This window comes from Schistocerca americana, chromosome 2 (genome assembly GCF_021461395.2).
Source record: "Schistocerca americana isolate TAMUIC-IGC-003095 chromosome 2, iqSchAmer2.1, whole genome shotgun sequence".
Lineage (NCBI taxonomy): Eukaryota > Metazoa > Arthropoda > Insecta > Orthoptera > Acrididae > Schistocerca > Schistocerca americana.
Genome location: NC_060120.1, coordinates 1067456524 through 1067478140, shown reverse-complemented (window position 1 = coordinate 1067478140; position 21617 = coordinate 1067456524).

Genomic DNA, 21617 nt, shown 5'->3' with positions numbered 1-21617 from the left:
GGACTAACACTCTAACTTTCTATGATTTGAACCTCTCCTGTGAGTCCAGTTTTAAATTCCGATGCTTCACTTCAGGTTTACTGTATACCTTGGACCTTCTTATTGACGATGAAACACAGATATTGCATCCGAATTTAATACAAAAGGCACAATGCCGACTTAAGTTCAAGAGGACTGACACTCTAACTTTCTATGATTTGAACCTCTCCTGTGAGTCCAGTTTTGCTTCACCTCATTATAACTCTGTACCATGGACCTTCTTATTGACGATGAAACACAGAAATTGCATCCGAATTTAATACAAAAGTCACAATGCCGACTTAAGTACAAGAGGACTGACACTCTAACTTTCTATGATTTGAACCTCTCCTGTGAGTCCAGTTTTTGATTCCGATGCTTCACTTCAGGCTTACTGCATCCCTTGGACCTTCTTACTGACGATGAAACACAGAAATTGCATCCGAATTTAATACAAAGGGCAAAATGCCGACTTAAGTACAAGAGGACTGACACTCTAACTTTCTATGATTTGCACCTCTCCTGTGAGTCCAGTTTTAGATTCCGATGCTTCACTTCAGGTTTACTGTAATCCTTGGACCTTCTTATTGACGATGAAACACAGAAATAGCATACAAATTTAATACAAAAGGCACAATGCCGACTTAAGTACAAGAGGACTGACACTCTAACTTTCTATGATTAGAACCTCTCCTGTGAGTCCAATTTTTGACTCCGATGCTTCACTTCTGGCTTACTGCATCCCTTGGACCTTCTTATTGACGATGAAACACAGAAATTGCATCCGAATTTAATACAAAGGGCAAAATGCCGACTTAAGCACAAGAGGACAGACACTCTAACTTTCTATGATTTGAACCTCTCCTGTGATTCCAGTTATACATTCCGATGCTTCACTTCAGGCTTACTGCATCCCTTGGACCTTCTTATTGACGATGAAACACAGAAATTGCTTCCGAATTTAATACAAAAGGCACAATGCCGACATACGTACAAGAGTACTGACACTCTAACTTTCTGTGATTTGAACCCCTCTCGCGAGTCCAGTTTTAGATTCCGATGCTTCACTTCAGGTTTACAGTATACCTTGAACCATCTTATTGACGATGAAACACAGAAATTGCATCCGAATTTAATACAAAAGGCACAATGCCGACTTAACTACAAGAGGACTTACACTCTAACTTTCTATGATATGAACCTTTCCTGTGAGTCCAGTTTTGCTTCACTTAATGATTACTCTATACCATGGATCTTCTTATTGACGATGAAACACGGAAATTGCATCCGAATTTAATACAAAAGGCACAATGCCGACTTAAGTACAAGAGGACTGACACTCTAACTTTCTATGATTTGAACCTCTCCTGTGAGTCCAGTTATACATTCCGATGCTTCACTTCAGGCTTACTGCATCCCTTGGACCTTCTTATTGACGATGAAACACAGAAATTGCATCCGAATTTAATACAAAGGGCAAAATGCCGACTTAAGCACAAGAGGACTGACACTCTAACTTTCTATGATTTGAACCTCTCCTGTGAGTCCAGTTTTAGATTCCGATGCTTCACTTCAGGTTTACTGTAATCCTTTGACCTTCTTATTGACGATGAATCACAGAAAAAGCATCCAAATTTAATACAAAAGGGGCAATGAAAACTTCAGTACAAGAGGACTGACACACTAACTTTCTATGATTTGAACCTCTCCTGTGAGTCCAGATGTAGATTCCGATGCTTCACTTCAGGTTTACTGTATCCCTTGGACCTTCTTATTGACAATGAAACACAGAAATTGCATCCGAATTTGATACAACAGGCACAATGAGGACATAAGTACAAGAGGACTGACACACTTTCTACGATTTGAACCTCTCCTGTGAGTCCAGTTTTGCTTCACTTCAGGATTACCCTATACCATGGACCTTCTTATTGACGATGAAACACAGAAATTGCATCCGAATTTAATACAAAGGCACAATGCCGACTTAAGTACAAGTGGACTGACACTCTAACTTTCTATGATTTGAACCTCTCCTGTGAGTCCAGTTTTAGATTCCGATGCTTCACTTCAGGTTTACTGTAATCCTTGGACCTTCTTATTGACGATGAAACACAGAAATAGCATCCGAATTTAATACAAAAGGCACAATGCCGACTTAAGTACAAGAGGACAGACCCTATAACATTCTATGATTTGAACCTCTCCTGTGAGTCCAGTTTTAGTTTCCGATGCTTCACTTCAGGTTTACTGTATACCTTGGACCTTCTTATTGACGATGAAACACAGAAATTGCATCCGAATTTAATACACAAGGCACATTGCCGACTTAAGTACAAGAGGACTAACCCTCTAACTTTCTATGATTTGAACCTCTCCTGTGAGTCCAGTTTTAAATTCCGATGCTTCACTTCAGGTTTACTGTATACCTTGGACCTTCTTGTTGACGATGAAACACAGATATTGCATCCGAATTTAATACAAAAGGCACAATGCCGACTTAAGTTCAAGAGGACTGACACTCTAACTTTCTATGATTTGAACCTCTCCTGTGAGTCCAGTTTTGCTTCACCTCATTATAACTCTGTACCATGGACCTTCTTATTGACGATGAAACACAGAAATTGCATCCGAATTTAATACAAAAGTCACAATGCCGACTTAAGTACAAGAGGACTGACACTCTAACTTTCTATGATTTGAACCTCTCCTGTGAGTCCAGTTTTTGATTCCGATGCTTCACTTCAGGCTTACTGCATCCCTTGGACCTTCTTACTGACGATGAAACACAGAAATTGCATCCGAATTTAATACAAAGGGCAAAATGCCGACTTAAGTACAAGAGGACTGACACTCTAACTTTCTATGATTTGCACCTCTCCTGTGAGTCCAGTTTTAGATTCCGATGCTTCACTTCAGGTTTACTGTAATCCTTGGACCTTCTTATTGACGATGAAACACAGAAATAGCATACAAATTTAATACAAAAGGCACAATGCCGACTTAAGTACAAGAGGACTGACACTCTAACTTTCTATGATTAGAACCTCTCCTGTGAGTCCAGTTTTTGACTCCGATGCTTCACTTCTGGCTTACTGCATCCCTTGGACCTTCTTATTGACGATGAAACACAGAAATTGCATCCGAATTTAATACAAAGGGCAAAATGCCGACTTAAGCACAAGAGGACAGACACTCTAACTTTCTATGATTTGAACCTCTCCTGTGATTCCAGTTATACATTCCGATGCTTCACTTCAGGCTTACTGCATCCCTTGGACCTTCTTATTGACGATGAAACACAGAAATTGCTTCCGAATTTAATACAAAAGGCACAATGCCGACATACGTACAAGAGTACTGACACTCTAACTTTCTGTGATTTGAACCCCTCTCGCGAGTCCAGTTTTAGATTCCGATGCTTCACTTCAGGTTTACAGTATACCTTGAACCATCTTATTGACGATGAAACACAGAAATTGCATCCGAATTTAATACAAAAGGCACAATGCCGACTTAACTACAAGAGGACTTACACTCTAACTTTCTATGATATGAACCTTTCCTGTGAGTCCAGTTTTGCTTCACTTAATGATTACTCTATACCATGGATCTTCTTATTGACGATGAAACACGGAAATTGCATCCGAATTTAATACAAAAGGCACAATGCCGACTTAAGTACAAGAGGACTGACACTCTAACTTTCTATGATTTGAACCTCTCCTGTGAGTCCAGTTATACATTCCGATGCTTCACTTCAGGCTTACTGCATCCCTTGGACCTTCTTATTGACGATGAAACACAGAAATTGCATCCGAATTTAATACAAAGGGCAAAATGCCGACTTAAGCACAAGAGGACTGACACTCTAACTTTCTATGATTTGAACCTCTCCTGTGAGTCCAGTTTTAGATTCCGATGCTTCACTTCAGGTTTACTGTAATCCTTTGACCTTCTTATTGACGATGAAACACAGAAATAGCATCCGAATTTAATACAAAAGGCACAATGCTGACTTAAGTTCAAGTGGACTGACACTCTAACTTTCTATGATTTGAACCTCTCCTGTGAGTCCAGTTTTAGATTCCGATGCTTCAAATCAGGTTTAATGTATCCCTTGGACCTTCTTATTGACGATGAAACACAGAAATTGCATTCGAATTTAATACAAAAGGCACAAGGCCGACTTAACTACAAGAGGACTGACACTCTAGCTTTCTATGATTTGAACCTTTCCTGTGAGTCCAGTTTTGCTTCACTTCATGATTACTCTATACCATGGACCTTCTTATTAACGATGAAACACGGAAATTGCATCCGAATATAATACAAAAGGCACAGTGCCGACTTAAGTACAAGAGGACTGACACTCTAACTTTCTATGATTTGAACCTCTCCTGTGAGTGCAGTTATACATTCCGATGCTTCACTTCAGCTTTACTGTATCCCTTGGACCTTCTTATTGACTATGAGACACAGAAATGGCATCCGAATTTAATACAAAAGGCGCAATGCCGACTTACGTACAGGAGGACTGACACTCTAACTTTCTATGATTTGAACCTCTCCTGTGAGTCCAGTTTTAGATTCCGATGCTTCACTTCAGGTTTACTGAAATCCTTGGACCTTCTTATTGACGATGAAACACAGAAAAAGCATCCAAATTTAATACAAAAGGGGCAATGCCGACTTAAGTACAAGAGGACTGACACACTAACTTTCTATGATTTGAACCTCTCCTGTGAGTCCAGATTTAGATTCCGATGCTTCACTTCAGGTTTACTGTATCCCTTGGACCTTCTAATTGACGATGAAACACAGAAAGTGCATCCGAAGTTAATACAAAAGGCACAATGCCGACATAAGTACAAGAGGACTGACACTCTTTCTATGATTTGAACCTCTCCTGTGAGTCCAGTTTTGCTTCACTTCAGGATTACCCTATACCATGGACCTTCTTATTGACAATGAAACACAGAAATTGCATCCGAATTTAATACAAAGGCACAATGCCGACTTAAGTACAAGTGGACTGACACTCTAACTTTCTATGATTTGAACCTCTTCTGTGAGTCCAGTTTTAGGTTCCGATGCTTCACTTCAGGTTTACTGTATACCTTGGACCTTCTTATTGACGATGAAACACAGAAATTGCATCCGAATTTAATACAAAGTGCAAAATGCCGACTTAAGCACAAGAGGACTGACCCTCTAACTTTCTATGATTTGAACCTCTCCTGTGAGTCCAGTTTTAGATTCCGATGCTTCACTTCAGGTTTACTGTAATCCTTGGACCTTCATATTGACGATGAAACACAGAAATAGCATCCGAATTTAATACAAAAGGCACAATGCCGACTAAAGTACAAGTGGACTGACACTCTAACTTTCTATGATTTGAACCTCTCCTGTGAGTCCAGTTTTAGATTCCGATGCTTTACTTCAGGTTTACTGTAATCCTTGTACCTTCTTATTGACGATGAAACACAGAAATAGCATCCGAATTTAATACAAAAGGCACAATGCCGACTTAAGTACAAGAGGACTGACACTCTAAATTTCTATGATTTGAACCTCTCCTGTGAGTCCAGTTATAGATTCCGATGCTTCACTTCAGGTTTGCTGTATCCCTTGGACCTTCTTATTGACGATGAAACACAGAAATTGCATCCGAATTTAATACAAAAGGCACAATGCCGACTTAGGTACAAAGGGCTGACACTCTAACTTTCTATGATTTGAACCTCTCCTGTTTATCCAGTTTTAGATTCGATGCTTCACTTGAGGTTTACTGTATACCTTAAATATTCTTATTGACGATGAAACACAGAAATTGCATCCGAATTTAATACAAAAGGCACAATGCCGACTTAAGTACAAGAGGAATGACACTCCAACTCTCTATGATTTGAATCACTCCTCTGAGTCCAGTTGTAGATTCCGATGCTTCACTTCAGGTTTACTGTATCCCTTGGACCTTCATATTGACGATGGAACACAGAAATTACATCAGAATTTAATACAAAAGGCACAATGCCGACTTAAGTACAAGACTACTGACACTCTATTTTTCTATGATTTGGACCCCTCCTGTGAGTCCAGTTTTAGATTCCGATGCTTCACTTCAGGTTTACTGTATACCTTGAACCATCTTATTGACGATGAAACACAGAAATTGCATCCGAATTTAATACAAAGGGAACAATGCCGACTTAACTACAAGAGGACTGACACTCTAACTTTCTATGATATGAACCTTTCCTGTGAGTCCAGTTTTGCTTCACTTCATGATAACTCTATACCATGGACCTTCTTATTGACGATGAAACACGGAAATTACATCCGACTTTAATACAAAAGGCACAATGCCGACTTAAGTACAAGAGGACTGACACTCTAACTTTCTATGATTTGAACCTCTCCTGTGAGTCCAGTTATACAATCCGATGCTTCACTTCAGGCTTACTGCATCCCTTGGACCTTCTTATTGACGATGAAACACAGAAATTGCATCCGAATTTAATACAAAGCTCAAAATGGCGACTTAGGCAAAAGAGGACTGACACTCTAACTTTCTATGATTTGAACCTCTCCTGTGAGTCCAGGTCTAGATTCCGATGCTTCACTTCAGGTTTACTGTAATCCTTGGACCTTCTTATTGACGATGAAACATAGAAATAGCATCCGAATTTAATACAAAAGGCACAATGCCGACTTACGTACAAGAGGACTGACACTCTAACTTTCTATGATTTGAACCTCTCCTGTGAGTCCAGTTTTAGATTCCGATGCTTCATTTCAGGTTTACTGTATCCCTTGGACCTTCTTATTGACGATGAAACACAGAAATTGCATCCGAATTTAATACAAAAGGCACAAGGCCGACTTCAGTACAAGAGGAATGACACTCCAACTCTCTATGATTTGAATCACTCCTGTGAATCCAGTTGTAGATTCCGGTGGTTCACTTCAGGTTTACTGTATCCCTTGGACCTTCATATTGACGATGAAACACAGAAATTACATCCGAATTTTAATACAAAAGGTACAATGCCGACTTAAGTACAAGACTACTGACACTCTAACTTTCTATGATTTGAACCTTTCCTGTGAGTCCAGTTTTGCTTCACTTCACGATTACTCTATACCATGGACCTTCTTATTAACGATGAAACACGGAAATTGCATCCGAATTTAATACAAAAGGCACAATGCCGACTTAAGTACAAGAGGACTGACACTCTAACTTTCTATGATTTGAACCTCTCCTATGAGTGCAGTTATACATTCCGATGCTTCATCACAGCTTTACTGTAATCCTTGGACCTTCTTATTGACGATGAAACACAGAAATAGCATACGAATTTAATACAAAAGGCACAATGCCGACTTAAGTACAAGAGGACTGACACTCTAACATTCTATGATTTGAACCTCTCCTGTGAGTCCAGTTTTAGATTCCGATGCTTCATTTCAGGTTTACTGTATCCCTTGGACCTTCTGATTGACGATGAAACACAGAAATTGCATCCGAATTTAATACAAAAGGCACAATGCCGACTTAAGTACAAGAGGACTGACACTCTAACTTTCTATGATTTGAACCTCTCCTGTGATTCCAGTTATAGATTCCGATGCTTCACTTCAGGTTTGCTGTATCCCTTGGACCTTCTTATTGACGATGAAACACAGAAATTGCTTCCGAATTTAATACAAAAGGCACAATGCCGACTTAAGTACAAGAGGAATGACACTCCAACTCTCTATGATTTGAATCACTCCTCTGAGTCCAGTTGTAGATTCCGATGCTTCACTTCAGGTTTACTGTATCCCTTGGACCTTCATATTGACGATGAAACACAGAAATTACATCCGAATTTAATACAAAAGGCACAATGCCGACTTAAGTACAAGTGGACTGACACTCTAACTTTCTATGATTTGAACCTCTCCTGTGAGTCCAGTTTTAGATTCCGATGCTTCACTTCAGGTTTACTGTATCCCTCAGACCATCTTATTGACGATGAAACACAGAAATTGCATCCGAATTTAATACAAAAGGCACAATGCCGACTTACCTACAAGAGGACTGACACTCTAACTTTCTATGATTTGAACCTTTCCATTGAGTCCAGTTTTGCTTCACTTCATGATCACTCTATACCATGGACCTTCTTATTGACGATGAAACACGGAAATTGCATCCGAATTTAATACAAAAGGCACAATGCCGACTTAAGTACAAGAGGACTGACACTCTAACTTTCTATGATTTGAACCTCTCCTGTGAGTCCAGTTTTAGATTCCGATGCTTCACTTCAGGTCTACTGTAATCCTTGGACCTTCTTATTGACGATGAAACACATAAATTGCATCCAAATTTAATACAAAAGGGGCAATGCCGACTTAAGTACAAGAGGACTGACACACTAACTTTCTATGATTTGAACCTCTCCTGTGAGTCCAGATTTAGATTCCGTTGCTTCACTTCAGGTTTACTGTATCACTTGGACCTTCTTATTGACGATGAAACACAGAAATTGCATGCGAATTTAATACAAAAGGCACAATGCCGACATAAGTACAAGAGGACTGACACTCTTTCTATGATTTGAACCTCTCCTGTGAGTCCAGTTTTGCTTCACTTCAGGATTACCCTATACCATGGACCTTCTTATTGACGATGAAACACAGAAATTGCATCCGAATTTAATACAAAGGCACAATGCCGACATAAGTACAAGTGGACTGACACTCTAACTTTCTATGATTTGAACCTCTCCTGTGAGTCCAGTTTTTGATTCCGATGCTTCACTTCAGGCTTACTGCATCCCTTGGACCTTCTTATTGACGATGAAAGACAGAAATTGCATCCGAATTTAATACAAAGTGCAAAATGCCGACTTAAGTACAAGAGGACTGACACTCTAACTTTCAATGATTTGCACCTCTCCTGTGAGTCCAGTTTTAGATTCCGATGCTTCACTTCAGGTTTACTGTAATCCTTGTACCTTCTTATTGACGATGAAACACAGAAATAGCATACGAATTTAATACAAAAGGCACAATGCCGACTTACGTACAAGTGGACTGACACTCTAACTTTCTATGATTTGAACCTCTCCTGTGAGTCCAGTTTTAGATTCCGATGCATCATTTCAGGTTTACTGTATCCCTTGGACCTTCTTATTGACGATGAAACACAGAAATTGCATCCGAATTTAATACAAAAGCCACAAGGCCGACTTCAGTACAAGAGGAATGACACTCCAACTCTCTATGATTTGAATCACTCCTGTGAATCCAGTTGTAGATTCCGGTGGTTCACTTCAGGTTTACTGTATCCCTTGGACCTTCATATTGACGATGAAACACAGAAATTACATCCGAATTTAATACAAAAGGTACAATGCCGATTTAAGTACAAGACTACTGACACTCTAACTTTCTATGATTTGAACCTTTCCTGTGAGTCCAGTTTTGCTTCACTTCACGATTACTCTATACCATGGACCTTCTTATTAACGATGAAACACGGAAATTGCATCCGAATTTAATACAAAAGGCACAATGCCGACTTAAGTACAAGAGGACTGACACTCTAACTTTCTATGATTTGAACCTCTCCTATAAGTGCAGTTATACATTCCGATGCTTCATCACAGCTTTACTGTATCCCTTGGACCTTCTTATTGACTATGAAACACAGATATAGCATCCGAATTTAATACAAAAGGCGCAATGCCGACTTAAGTAAAAGAGGACAGACACTCTAACTTTCTATGATTTGAACCTCTCCTGTGAGTCCAGTTTTAGATTCCGATGCTTCATTTCAGGTTTACAGTATCCCTTGGACCTTCTTATTGACGATGAAACACAGAAATTGCATCCGAATTTAATACAAAAGGCATAATGCCGACTTAAGTACAAGAGGATTGACACTCTAACTTTCTATGATTTGAACCTCTCCTGTGAGTCCAGTTATAGATTCCGATGCTTCACTTCAGGTTTGCTGTATCCCTTGGACCTTCTTATTGACGATGAAACACAGAAATTGCATCCGAATTTAATACAAAAGGCACAATGCCGACTTAAGTACAAGAGGACTGACGCTCTAACTTTCTATGATTTGAACCTCTCCTGTGATTCCAGTTATAGATTCCGATGCTTCACTTCAGGTTTGCTGTATCCCTTGGACCTTCTTATTGACGATGAAACACAGAAATTGCTTCCGAATTTAATACAAAAGGCACAATGCCGACTTAAGTACAAAAGGAATGACACTCCAACTCTCTATGATTTGAATCACTCCTCTGAGTCCAGTTGTAGATTCCGATGCTTCACTTCAGGTTTACTGTATCCCTTGGACCTTCTTATTGACGATGAAACACAGAAATTGCATCCGAATTTAATACAGAAGGCACAATGCCGAAATAAGTACAAGAGGACTGACACTCTTTCTATGATTTGAACCTCTCCTGTGAGTCCAGTTTTGCTTCACTTCAGGATTACCCTATACCATGGACCTTCTTATTGACGATGAAACACAGAAATTGCATTCGAATTTAATACAAAGGCACAATGCCGACTTAAGTACAAGTGGACTGACACTCTAAATTTCTATGATTTAACCTCTCCTGTGAGTCCAGTTTTAGATTCCGATGCTTCACTTCAGGTTTACTGTATCCCTCAGACCATCTTATTGACGACGAAACACAGAAATTGCATCCGAATTTAATACAAAAGGCACAATGCCGACTTAAGTACAAGAGGACAGACCCTATAACATTCTATGATTTGAACCTGTCCTGTGAGTCCAGTTTTAGGTTCCGATGCTTCACTTCTGGTTTACTGTATACCTTGGACCTTCTTATTGACGATGAAACACAGAAATTGCATCCGAATTTAATACATAAGGCACAATGCCGACTTAAGTACAAGAGGACTGACACTCTAACTGTCTATGATTTGAACCTCTCCTGTGAGTCAAGTTTTGCTTCACCTCATTATTACTCTGTACCATGGACCTTCTTATTGACGATGAAACACAGAAATTGCATCCGAATTTAATACAAAAGTCACAATGCCGACTTAAGTACAAGGGGACTGACACTCTAACTTTCTATGATTTGAACCTCTCCTGTGAGTCCAGTTTTTGATTCCGATGCTTCACTTCAGGCTTACTGCATCCCTTGGACCTTCTTATTGACGATGAAAGACAGATATTGCATCCGAATTTAATACATAGGGCAAAATGCCGACTTAAGTACAAGAGGACTGACACTCTAACTTTCAATGATTTGCACCTCTCCTGTGAGTCCAGTTTTAGATTCCGATGCTTCACTTCAGGTTTACTGTAATCCTTGGACCTTCCTATTGACGATGAAACACAGAAATAGCATACGAATTTAATACAAAAGGCACAATGCCGACTTAAGTACAAGAGGACTGACACTCTAACTTTCTATGATTTGAACCTCTCCTGTGAGTCCAGTTTTAGATTCCGATGCTTCATTTCAGGTTTACTGTGTCCCTTGGACCTTCTTATTGACGATTAAACACAGAAATTGCATCCGAATTTAATACAAAAGGCACAATGCCGACTTAAGTACAAGAGGACTGACGCTCTAATTTTGTATGATTTGAATCTCTTCTGTGAGTCCTGTTTTAGATTCCGATGCCTCATTTCAGGTTTACTGTATTCCTTGGACCTTCATATTGACGATGAGTCACAGAAATTCCATCTGAATTTAATACAAAATTCACAATGCCGACTTAAGTACAAGATTACTGACACTCTAACTTTCTATGATTTGGACCCCTCCTGTGAGTCCAGTTTTAGATTCCGATGCTACACTTCAGGTTTAGTGTAATCCTAGGACCTTCTTATTGACGATGAAACACAGATATTGCATCCGAATTTAATACAAAAGGCACAATGCCGACATACGTACAAGAGGACTGACACTCTAACTTCCTGTGATTTGAACCACTCCTGCGGGTCCAGTTTTAGATTCCGATGCTACACTTCAGGTTTACTGTATACCTTGAACCATCTTATTGACGATGACACACAGAAATTGTATCCGAATTTAATACAAAAGGCACAATGCCGACTTTACTACAAGAGGACTAACACTCTAACTTTCTATGATTTGAACCTTTCCTGTGAGTCCAGTTTTGCTTCACTTCATGATTACTCTATACCATGGACTTTCTTATTGACGATGAAACACGGAAATTGCATCCGAATTTAATACAAAAGGCACAATGCCGACTTAAGTACAAGACGACAGACACTCTAACTTTCTATGATTTGAACCTCTCCTGTGAGTCCAGTTATACATTCCGATGCTTCACTTCAGCTTTACTGTATCCCTTGGACCTTCTAATTGACTATGAAACACAGAAATAGCATCCGAATTTAATATAAAAGGCACAATGCCGACTTAAGTACAAGAGGACTGACACTCTAACTTTCTATGATTTGAACCTCTCCTGTGAGTCCAGTTTTAGATTCCGATGCTTCACTTCAGGATTACTGTAATCCTTGGCCCTTCTTATTGACGATGAAACACAGAAATAGCATACGAATTTAATACAAAAGGCACAATGCCGACTTAAGTACAAGAGGACTGACACTCTAACATTCTATGATTTGAACCTCTCCTGTGAGTCCAGTTTTAGATTCCGATGCTTCATTTCAGGTTTACTGTATCCCTTGGACCTTCTGATTGACGATGAAACACAGAAATAGCATCCAAATTTAATACAAAAGGGGCAATGCCGACTTCAGTACAAGAGGACTAACACACTAACTTTCTATGATTTGAACCTCTCCTGTGAGTCCAGATTTAGATTCCGATGCTTCACTTCAGGTTCACTGTATCCCTTGGACCTTCTTATTGACGATGAAACACAGAAATTGCATCCGAATTTAATACAAAAGGCACAATGCCGACATAAGTACAAGAGGACTGACACTCTTTCTATGATTTGAACCTCTCCTGTGAGACCAGTTTTGCTTCACTTCAGGATTACCCTATACCATGGACCTTCTTATTGACGATGAAACACAGAAATTGCATCCGAATTTAATACAAAGGCACAATGCCGACTTAAGTACAAGAGGACTGACACTCAAACTTTCAATGATTTGCACCTCTCCTGTGAGTCCAGTTTTAGATTCCGATGCTTCACTTCAGGTTTACTGTAATCCTTGGACCTTCTTATTGACGATGAAACACAGAAATAGCATACGAATTTAATACAAAAGGCACAATGCCGACTTAAGTACAAGAGGACTGACACTCTAACATTCTATGATTTGAACCTCTCCTGTGAGTCCAGTTTTAGATTCCGATGCTTCATTTCAGGTTTACTGTATCCCTTGGACCTTCTGATTGACGATGAAACACAGAAATTGCATCCGAATTTAATACAAAAGGCACAATGCCGACTTAAGTATAAGAGGACTGACACTCTAACTTTCTATGATTTGAACCTCTCCTGTGATTCCAGTTATAGATTCCGATGCTTCACTTCAGGTTTGCTGTATCCCTTGGACCTTCTTATTGACGATGAAACACAGAAATTGCTTCCGAATTTAATACAAAAGGCACAATGCCGACTTAAGTACAAGAGGAATGACACTCCAACTCTCTATGATTTGAATCACTCCTCTGAGTCCAGTTGTAGATTCCGATGCTTCACTTCAGGTTTACTGTATCCCTTGGACCTTCATATTGACGATGAAACACAGAAATTACATCCGAATTTAATACAAAAGGCACAATGCCGACTTAAGTACAAGTGGACTGACACTCTAACTTTCTATGATTTGAACCTCTCCTGTGAGTCCAGTTTTAGATTCCGATGCTTCACTTCAGGTTTACTGTATTCCTCAGACCATCTTATTGACGATGAAACACAGAAATTGCATCCGAATTTAATACAAAAGGCACAATGCCGACTTACCTACAAGAGGACTGACACTCTAACTTTCTATGATTTGAACCTTTCCATTGAGTCCAGTTTTGCTTCACTTCATGATCACTCTATACCATGGACCTTCTTATTGACGATGAAACACGGAAATTGCATCCGAATTTAATACAAAAGGCACAATGCCGACTTAAGTACAAGAGGACTGACACTCTAACTTTCTATGATTTGAACCTCTCCTGTGAGTCCAGTTTTAGATTCCGATGCTTCACTTCAGGTCTACTGTAATCCTTGGACCTTCTTATTGACGATGAAACACATAAATTGCATCCAAATTTAATACAAAAGGGGCAATGCCGACTTAAGTACAAGAGGGCTGACACACTAACTTTCTATGATTTGAACCTCTCCTGTGAGTCCAGATTTAGATTCCGTTGCTTCACTTCAGGTTTACTGTATCACTTGGACCTTCTTATTGACGATGAAACATAGAAATTGCATGCGAATTTAATACAAAAGGCACAATGCCGACATAAGTACAAGAGGACTGACACTCTTTCTATGATTTGAACCTCTCCTGTGAGTCCAGTTTTGCTTCACTTCTGGATTACCCTATACCATGGACCTTCTTATTGACGATGAAACACAGAAATTGCATCCGAATTTAATACAAAGGCACAATGCCGACTTAAGTACAAGTGGACTGACACTCTAACTTTCTATGATTTGAACCTCTCCTGTGAGTCCAGTTTTTGATTCCGATGCTTCACTTCAGGCTTACTGCATCCCTTGGACCTTCTTATTGACGATGAAAGACAGAAATTGCATCCGAATTTAATACAAAGTGCAAAATGCCGACTTAAGTACAAGAGGACTGACACTCTAACTTTCAATGATTTGCACCTCTCCTGTGAGTCCAGTTTTAGATTCCGATGCTTCACTTCAGGTTTACTGTAATCCTTGTACCTTCTTATTGACGATGAAACACAGAAATAGCATACGAATTTAATACAAAAGGCACAATGCCGACTTACGTACAAGAGGACTGACACTCTAACTTTCTATGATTTGAACCTCTCCTGTGAGTCCAGTTTTAGATTCCGATGCTTCATTTCAGGTTTACTGTATCCTTTGGACCTTCTTATTGACGATGAAACACAGAAATTGCATCCGAATTTAATACAAAAGGCACAATGCCGACTTAAGTACAAGAGGACTGACGCTCTAATTTTCTATGATTTGAATCTCTTCTGTGAGTCCAGTTTTAGATTCCGATGCTTCACTTCAGGTTTACTGTATTCCTTGGACCTTCATATTGACGATGAGTCACAGAAATTCCATCTGAATTTAATACAAAATTCACAATGCCGACTTAAGTACAAGATTACTGACACTCTAACTTTCTATGATTTGAACCTCTCCTGTAAGTCCAGTTATAGATTCCGATGCTTCACTTCAGGTTTGCTGTATCCCTTGGACCTTCTTATTGACGATGAAACACAGAAATTGCATCCGAATTTAATACAAAAGTGACAATGCCGACTTAAGTACAAAGGACTGACACTCTAACTTTCTATGATTTGAACCTCTCCTGTGAGTCCAGTTTTTGATTCGATGCTTCACTTCAGGTTTACTGTATACCTTGGACATTCTTATTGACGATGAAACACAGAAATAGCATCCGAATTCAATACAAAAGGCACAATGCCGACTTAAGTACAAGAGGACTGACACTCTAACTTTCTATGATTGGAACCTCTCCTGTGAGTCCAGTTTTTGATTCCGATGCTTCACTTCAGGCTTACTGCATCCCTTGGACCTTCTTATTGACGATGAAACACAGAAATTGCATCCGAATTTAATACAAAGGGCAAAATGCCGACTTAAGCACAAGAGGACTGACACTCTAACTTTCTATGATTAGAACCTCTCCTGTGAGTCCAGTTTTAGATTCCGATGCTTCACTTCAGGTTTACTGTAATACTTTGACCTTCTTATTGACGATGAAACACAGAAATAGTATCCGAATTTAATGCAAAAGGCACAATGCCGACTTAAGTACAAGTGGACTGACACTCTAACTTTCTATGATTTAAACCTCTCCTGTGAGTCCAGTTTTAGATTCCGATGCTTCATTTCAGGTTTACTGTATCCCTTGGACCTTCTTATTGACGATGAAAAACAAAAACAAAAGGCACAATGCCGACTTAAGTACAAGAGGACTGACACTCTAACTTTCTATGATTTGAACCTCTCCTGTGAGTCCAGTTATAGATTCCGATGCTTCACTTCAGGTTTGCTGTATCCCTTGGACCTTCTTATTGACGATGAAACACAGAAATTGCATTAGAATTTAATACAAAAGGCACAATGCCGACTTAAGTACAAAGGGCTGACACTCTAACTTTCTATGATTTGAACCTCTCGTGTGAATCCAGTTTTAGATTCGATGCTTCACTTCAGGTTTACTGTATACCTTGGATATTCTTATTGGCGATGAAACACAGAAATTGCATCCGAATTTAATACAAAAGGCACAATGCCGACTTAAGTACAAGAGGAATGACACTCCAACTCTTTTTGATTTGAATCACTCCTCTGAGTCCAGTTGTAGATTCCGATGCTTCACTTCAGGTTTACTGTATCCCTTGGACCTTCATATTGACGATGAAAAACAGAAATTACATCCCAATTTAATACAAAAGGCACAATGCCGACTTAAGTACAAGACTACTGACACTCTAACTTTCTATGATTTGGACCCCTCCTGTGAGTCCAGTTCTAGATTCCGATGCTACACTTCAGGTTTACTGTAATCCTAGGACCTTCTTATTGACGATAAAACATAGAAATTGCATCCGAATTTAATACAAAAGGCATAATGCCGACATACGTACAAGAGGACTGACACTCTAACTCTCTGTGATTTGAACCACTCCTGCGAGTCCAGTTTTAGATTCCAATGCTTCACTTCAGGTTTACTGTATACCTTGAACCATCTTATTGACGATGAAGCACAGAAATTGCATCAGAATTTAATACAAAAGGCACAATGCCGACTTAACTACAAGAGGACTGACACTCTAACTTTCTATGATTTGAACCTTTCCTGTGAGTCCAGTTTTGCTTCACTTCATGATTACTCTATACCATGGACCTTCTTATAGACGATGAAACACGGAAATTGCATCCGAATTTAATACAAAAGGCACAATGCCGACTTAAGTACAAGAGGACTGACACTCTAACTTTCTATGATTTGAACCTCTCCTGTGAGTCCAGTTATACATTCCGATGCTTCACTTCAGGTTTACTGTAATCCTAGGACCTTCTTATTGACGATGAAACACAGAAATAGCATCCAAATTTAATACAAAAGGGGCAATGCCGACGTAAGTACAAGAGGACTGACACACTAACTTTCTATGATTTGAACCTCTCCTGTGAGTCCAGATTTAGATTCCGATGCTTCACTTCAGGTTTACTGTATCCCTTGGACCTTCTTATTGACGATGAAACACAGAAATTGCATCCGAATTTAATACAAAAGGCACAATGCCGACATAAGTACAAGAGGACTGACACTCTTTCTATGATTTGAACCTCTCCTGTGAGTCCAGTTTTGCTTCACTTCAGGATTACCCCATACAATGGACCTTCTTATTGACGATGAAACACAGAAATTGCATCCGAATTTAATACAAAGGCACAATTCCGACTTAAGTACAAGTGGACTGACACTCTAACTTTCTATGATTTGAACCTCTCCTGTGAGTCCAGTTTTAGATTCCGATGCTTCACTTCAGGTTTACTGTATCCCTCAGACCATCTTATTGACGATGAAACACAGAAATTGCATCCGAATTTAATACAAAAGGCACAATGCCGACTTAAGTACAAGAGGACAGACCCTATAACATTCTATGATTTGAACCTCTCCTGTGAGTCCAGTTTTAGGTTCCGATGCTTCACTTCAGGTTTACTGTAAACCTTGGACCTTCTTATTGAGGATGAAACACAGAAATTGCATCCGGATTTAATACACAAGGCACAATGCCGACTTAAGTACAAGAGGACTAACACTCTAACTTTCTATGATTTGAACCTCTCCTGTGAGTCCAGTTTTAGATTCCGATGCTTCACTTCAGGTTTACTGTATACCTTGGACCTTCTTATTGACGATGAAACACAGAAATGGCATCCGAATTTAATACAAAAGGGACAATGGCGACTTAAGTACAAGAGGACTGACACCCTAACTTTCTATGATTTGAACCTCTCCTGTGAGTCCAGTTTTGCTTCACCTCATTATTAGTCTGTACCATGGGCCTTCTTATTGACGATGAAACACAGAAATTGCATCCGAATTTAATACAAAAGTCACAATGCCGACGTAAGTACAAGAGGACTGACACTCTAACTTTCTATGATTTGAACCTCTCCTGTGAGTCCAGTTTTTGATTCCGATGCTTCACTTCAGGCTTACTGCATCCCTTGGACCTTCTTTTTGACGATGAAACACAGAAATTGCATCCGAATTTAATACAAAGGGCAAAATGCCGACTTAAGTTAAAGAAGACTGACACTCTAACTTTCTATGATTTGCACCTCTCCTGTGAGTCCAGTTTTAGATTCCGATGCGTCACTTCAGGTTTACTGTAATCCTTGGACCTTCTTATTGACGATGAAACACAGAAATAGCATCCGAATTTAATGCAAAAGGCACAATGCCGACTTAAGTACAAGTGGACTGACACTCTAACTTTCTATGATTTGAACCTCTCCTGTGAGTCCAGTTTTAGATTCCGATGCTTCATTTCAGGTTTACTGTATCCCTTGGACCTTCTTGTTGACGATGAAAAACAGAAATTGCATCCGAGTTTAATACAAAAGGCACAATGCCGACTTAAGTACAAGAGGACTGACACTCTAACTTTCTATGATTTGAACCTCTCCTGTGAATCCAGTTTTAGATTCGATGCTTCACTTCAGGTTTCCTGTATACCTTGGATATTCTTATTGACGATGAAACACAGAAATTGCATCCGAATTTAATACAAAAAGCACAATGCCGACTTAAGTACAAGAGGAATGACACTCCAACTCTCTATGATTTGAATCTCTCCTCTGAGTCCAGTTGTAGATTCCGATGCTTCACTTCAGGTTTACTGTATCCCTTGGACCTTCATATTGACGATGAAACACAGAAATTACATCCGAATTTAATAAAAAAGGCGCAATGCCGACTTAAGTACAAGACTACTGACACTCTAACTTTCTATGATTTGGACCCCTCCTGTGAGTCCAGTTCTAGATTCCGATGCTACACTTCAGGTTTACTGTAATCCTAGGACCTTCTTATTGACGATGAAAGACAGAAATTGCATCCGAATTTAATACAAAAGGCACAATGCCGACATACGTACAAGAGGACTGACACTCTAACTCTCTGTGATTTGAACCACTCCTGCGAGTCCAGTTTTAGATTCCGATGCTTCACTTCAGGTTTACTGTATACCTTGAACCATCTTATTAACGATGAAGCACAGAAATTGCATCCGAATTTAATACAAAAGGCACAATGCCGACTTAACTACAAGAGGACTGACACTCTAACTTTCTATGATTTGAACCTTTCCTGTGAGTCCAGTTTTGCTTCACTTCATGATTACTCTATACCATGGACCTTCTTATTGACGATGAAACACGGAAATTGCATCCGAATTTAATACAAAAGGCACAATGCCGACTTATGTACAAGAGGACTGACACTCTAACTTTCTATGATTTGAACCTCTCCTGTGAGTCCAGTTATACATTCCGATGCTTCACTTCAGCTTTACTGTATCCCTTGGACCTTCTTATTGACTATGAAACACAGAAATAGCATCCGAATTTAATACAAAAGGCAAAATGCCGACTTAAGTACAAGAGGACTGACACTCTAACTTTCTATGATTTGAACCTCTCCTGTGAGTCCAGTTTTAGATTCCGATGCTTCACTTCAGGTTTACTGTAATCCTTGGACCTTCTTATTGACGATGAAACACAGAAATAGCATCCAAATTTAATACAAAAGGGGCAATGCCGACTTATGTACAAGAGGACTGACTTACTAACTTTCTATGATTTGAACCTCTCCTGTGAGTCCAGATTTAGATTCCGATGCTTCACTTCAGTTTTACTGTATCCCTTGGACCTTCTTATTGACGGTGAAACACAGAAATTGCATCCGAATTTAATACAAAAGGCACAATGCCGACATAAGTACAGGAGGACTGACACACTAACTTTCTATGATTTGAACCTCTCCTGTGAGTCCAGATTTAGATTCCGATGCTTCACTTCAGGATTACTGTATACCTTGGACCTACTTATTGACGATGAAACACAGAAATTGCATCGGAATTTAATACAAAAGGCACAATGCCGACATAAGTACAAGAGGACTGACACTCTTTCTATGATTTGAACCACTCCTGTGAGTCCAGTTTTGCTTCACTTCAGGATTACCCTATACCATGGACCTTCTTATTGACGATGAAACACAGAAATTGCATCCGAATTTAATACAAAGGCACAATGCCGACTTAAGTACAAGTGGACTGACACTCTAATTTTCTATGATTTGAACCTCTCCTGTGGGTCCAGTTTTAGGTTCCGATGCTTCACTTCAGGTTTACTGTATACCTTGGACCTTCCTATTGACGATGAAACACAGAAATTGCATCCGAATTTAATACAAAAGGCACAATGCCGACATAAGTACAAGAGGACTGACACTCTTTCTATCATTTGAACCTCTCCTGTGAGTCCAGTTTTGCTTCACTTCAGGATTACCCTATACAATGGACCTTCTTATTGACGATGAAACACAGAAATTGCATCCGAATTTAATACAAAGGCACAATTCCGACTTAAGTACAAGTGGACTAACACTCTAACTTTCTATGATTTGAACCTCTCCTGTGAGTCCAGTTTTAGATTCCGATGCTTCACTTCAGGTTTACTGTATCCCTCAGACCATCTTATTGACGATGAAACACAGAAATTGCATCCGAATTTAATACAAAAGGCACAATGCCGACTTAAGTTCAAGAGGACAGACCCTATAACATTCTATGATTTGAACCTCTCCTGTGAGTCCAGTTTTAGGTTCCGATGCTTCACTTCAGGTTTACTGTATACGTTGGACCTTCTTATTGACGATGGAACACAGAAATTGCATCCGGATTTAATACACAAGGCACAATGCCGACTTAAGTACAAGAGGACTAACACTCTAACTTTCTATGATTTGAACCTCTCCTGTGAGTCCAGTTTTAGATTCCGATGCTTCACTTCAGGTTTACTGTATACCTTGGACCTTCTTATTGACGATGAAACACAGAAATGGCATCCGAATTTAATACAAAAGGGACAATGCCGACTTAAGTACAAGAGGACTGACACCCTAACTTTCTATGATTTGAACCTCTCCTGTGAGTCCAGTTTTGCTTCACCTCATTATTACTCTGTACCATGGGCCTTCTTATTGACGATGAAACACAGAAATTGCATCCGAATTTAATACAAAAGTCACAATGCCGACTTAAGTACAAGAGGACTGACACTCTAACTTTGTATGATTTGAACCTCTCCTGTGAGTCCAG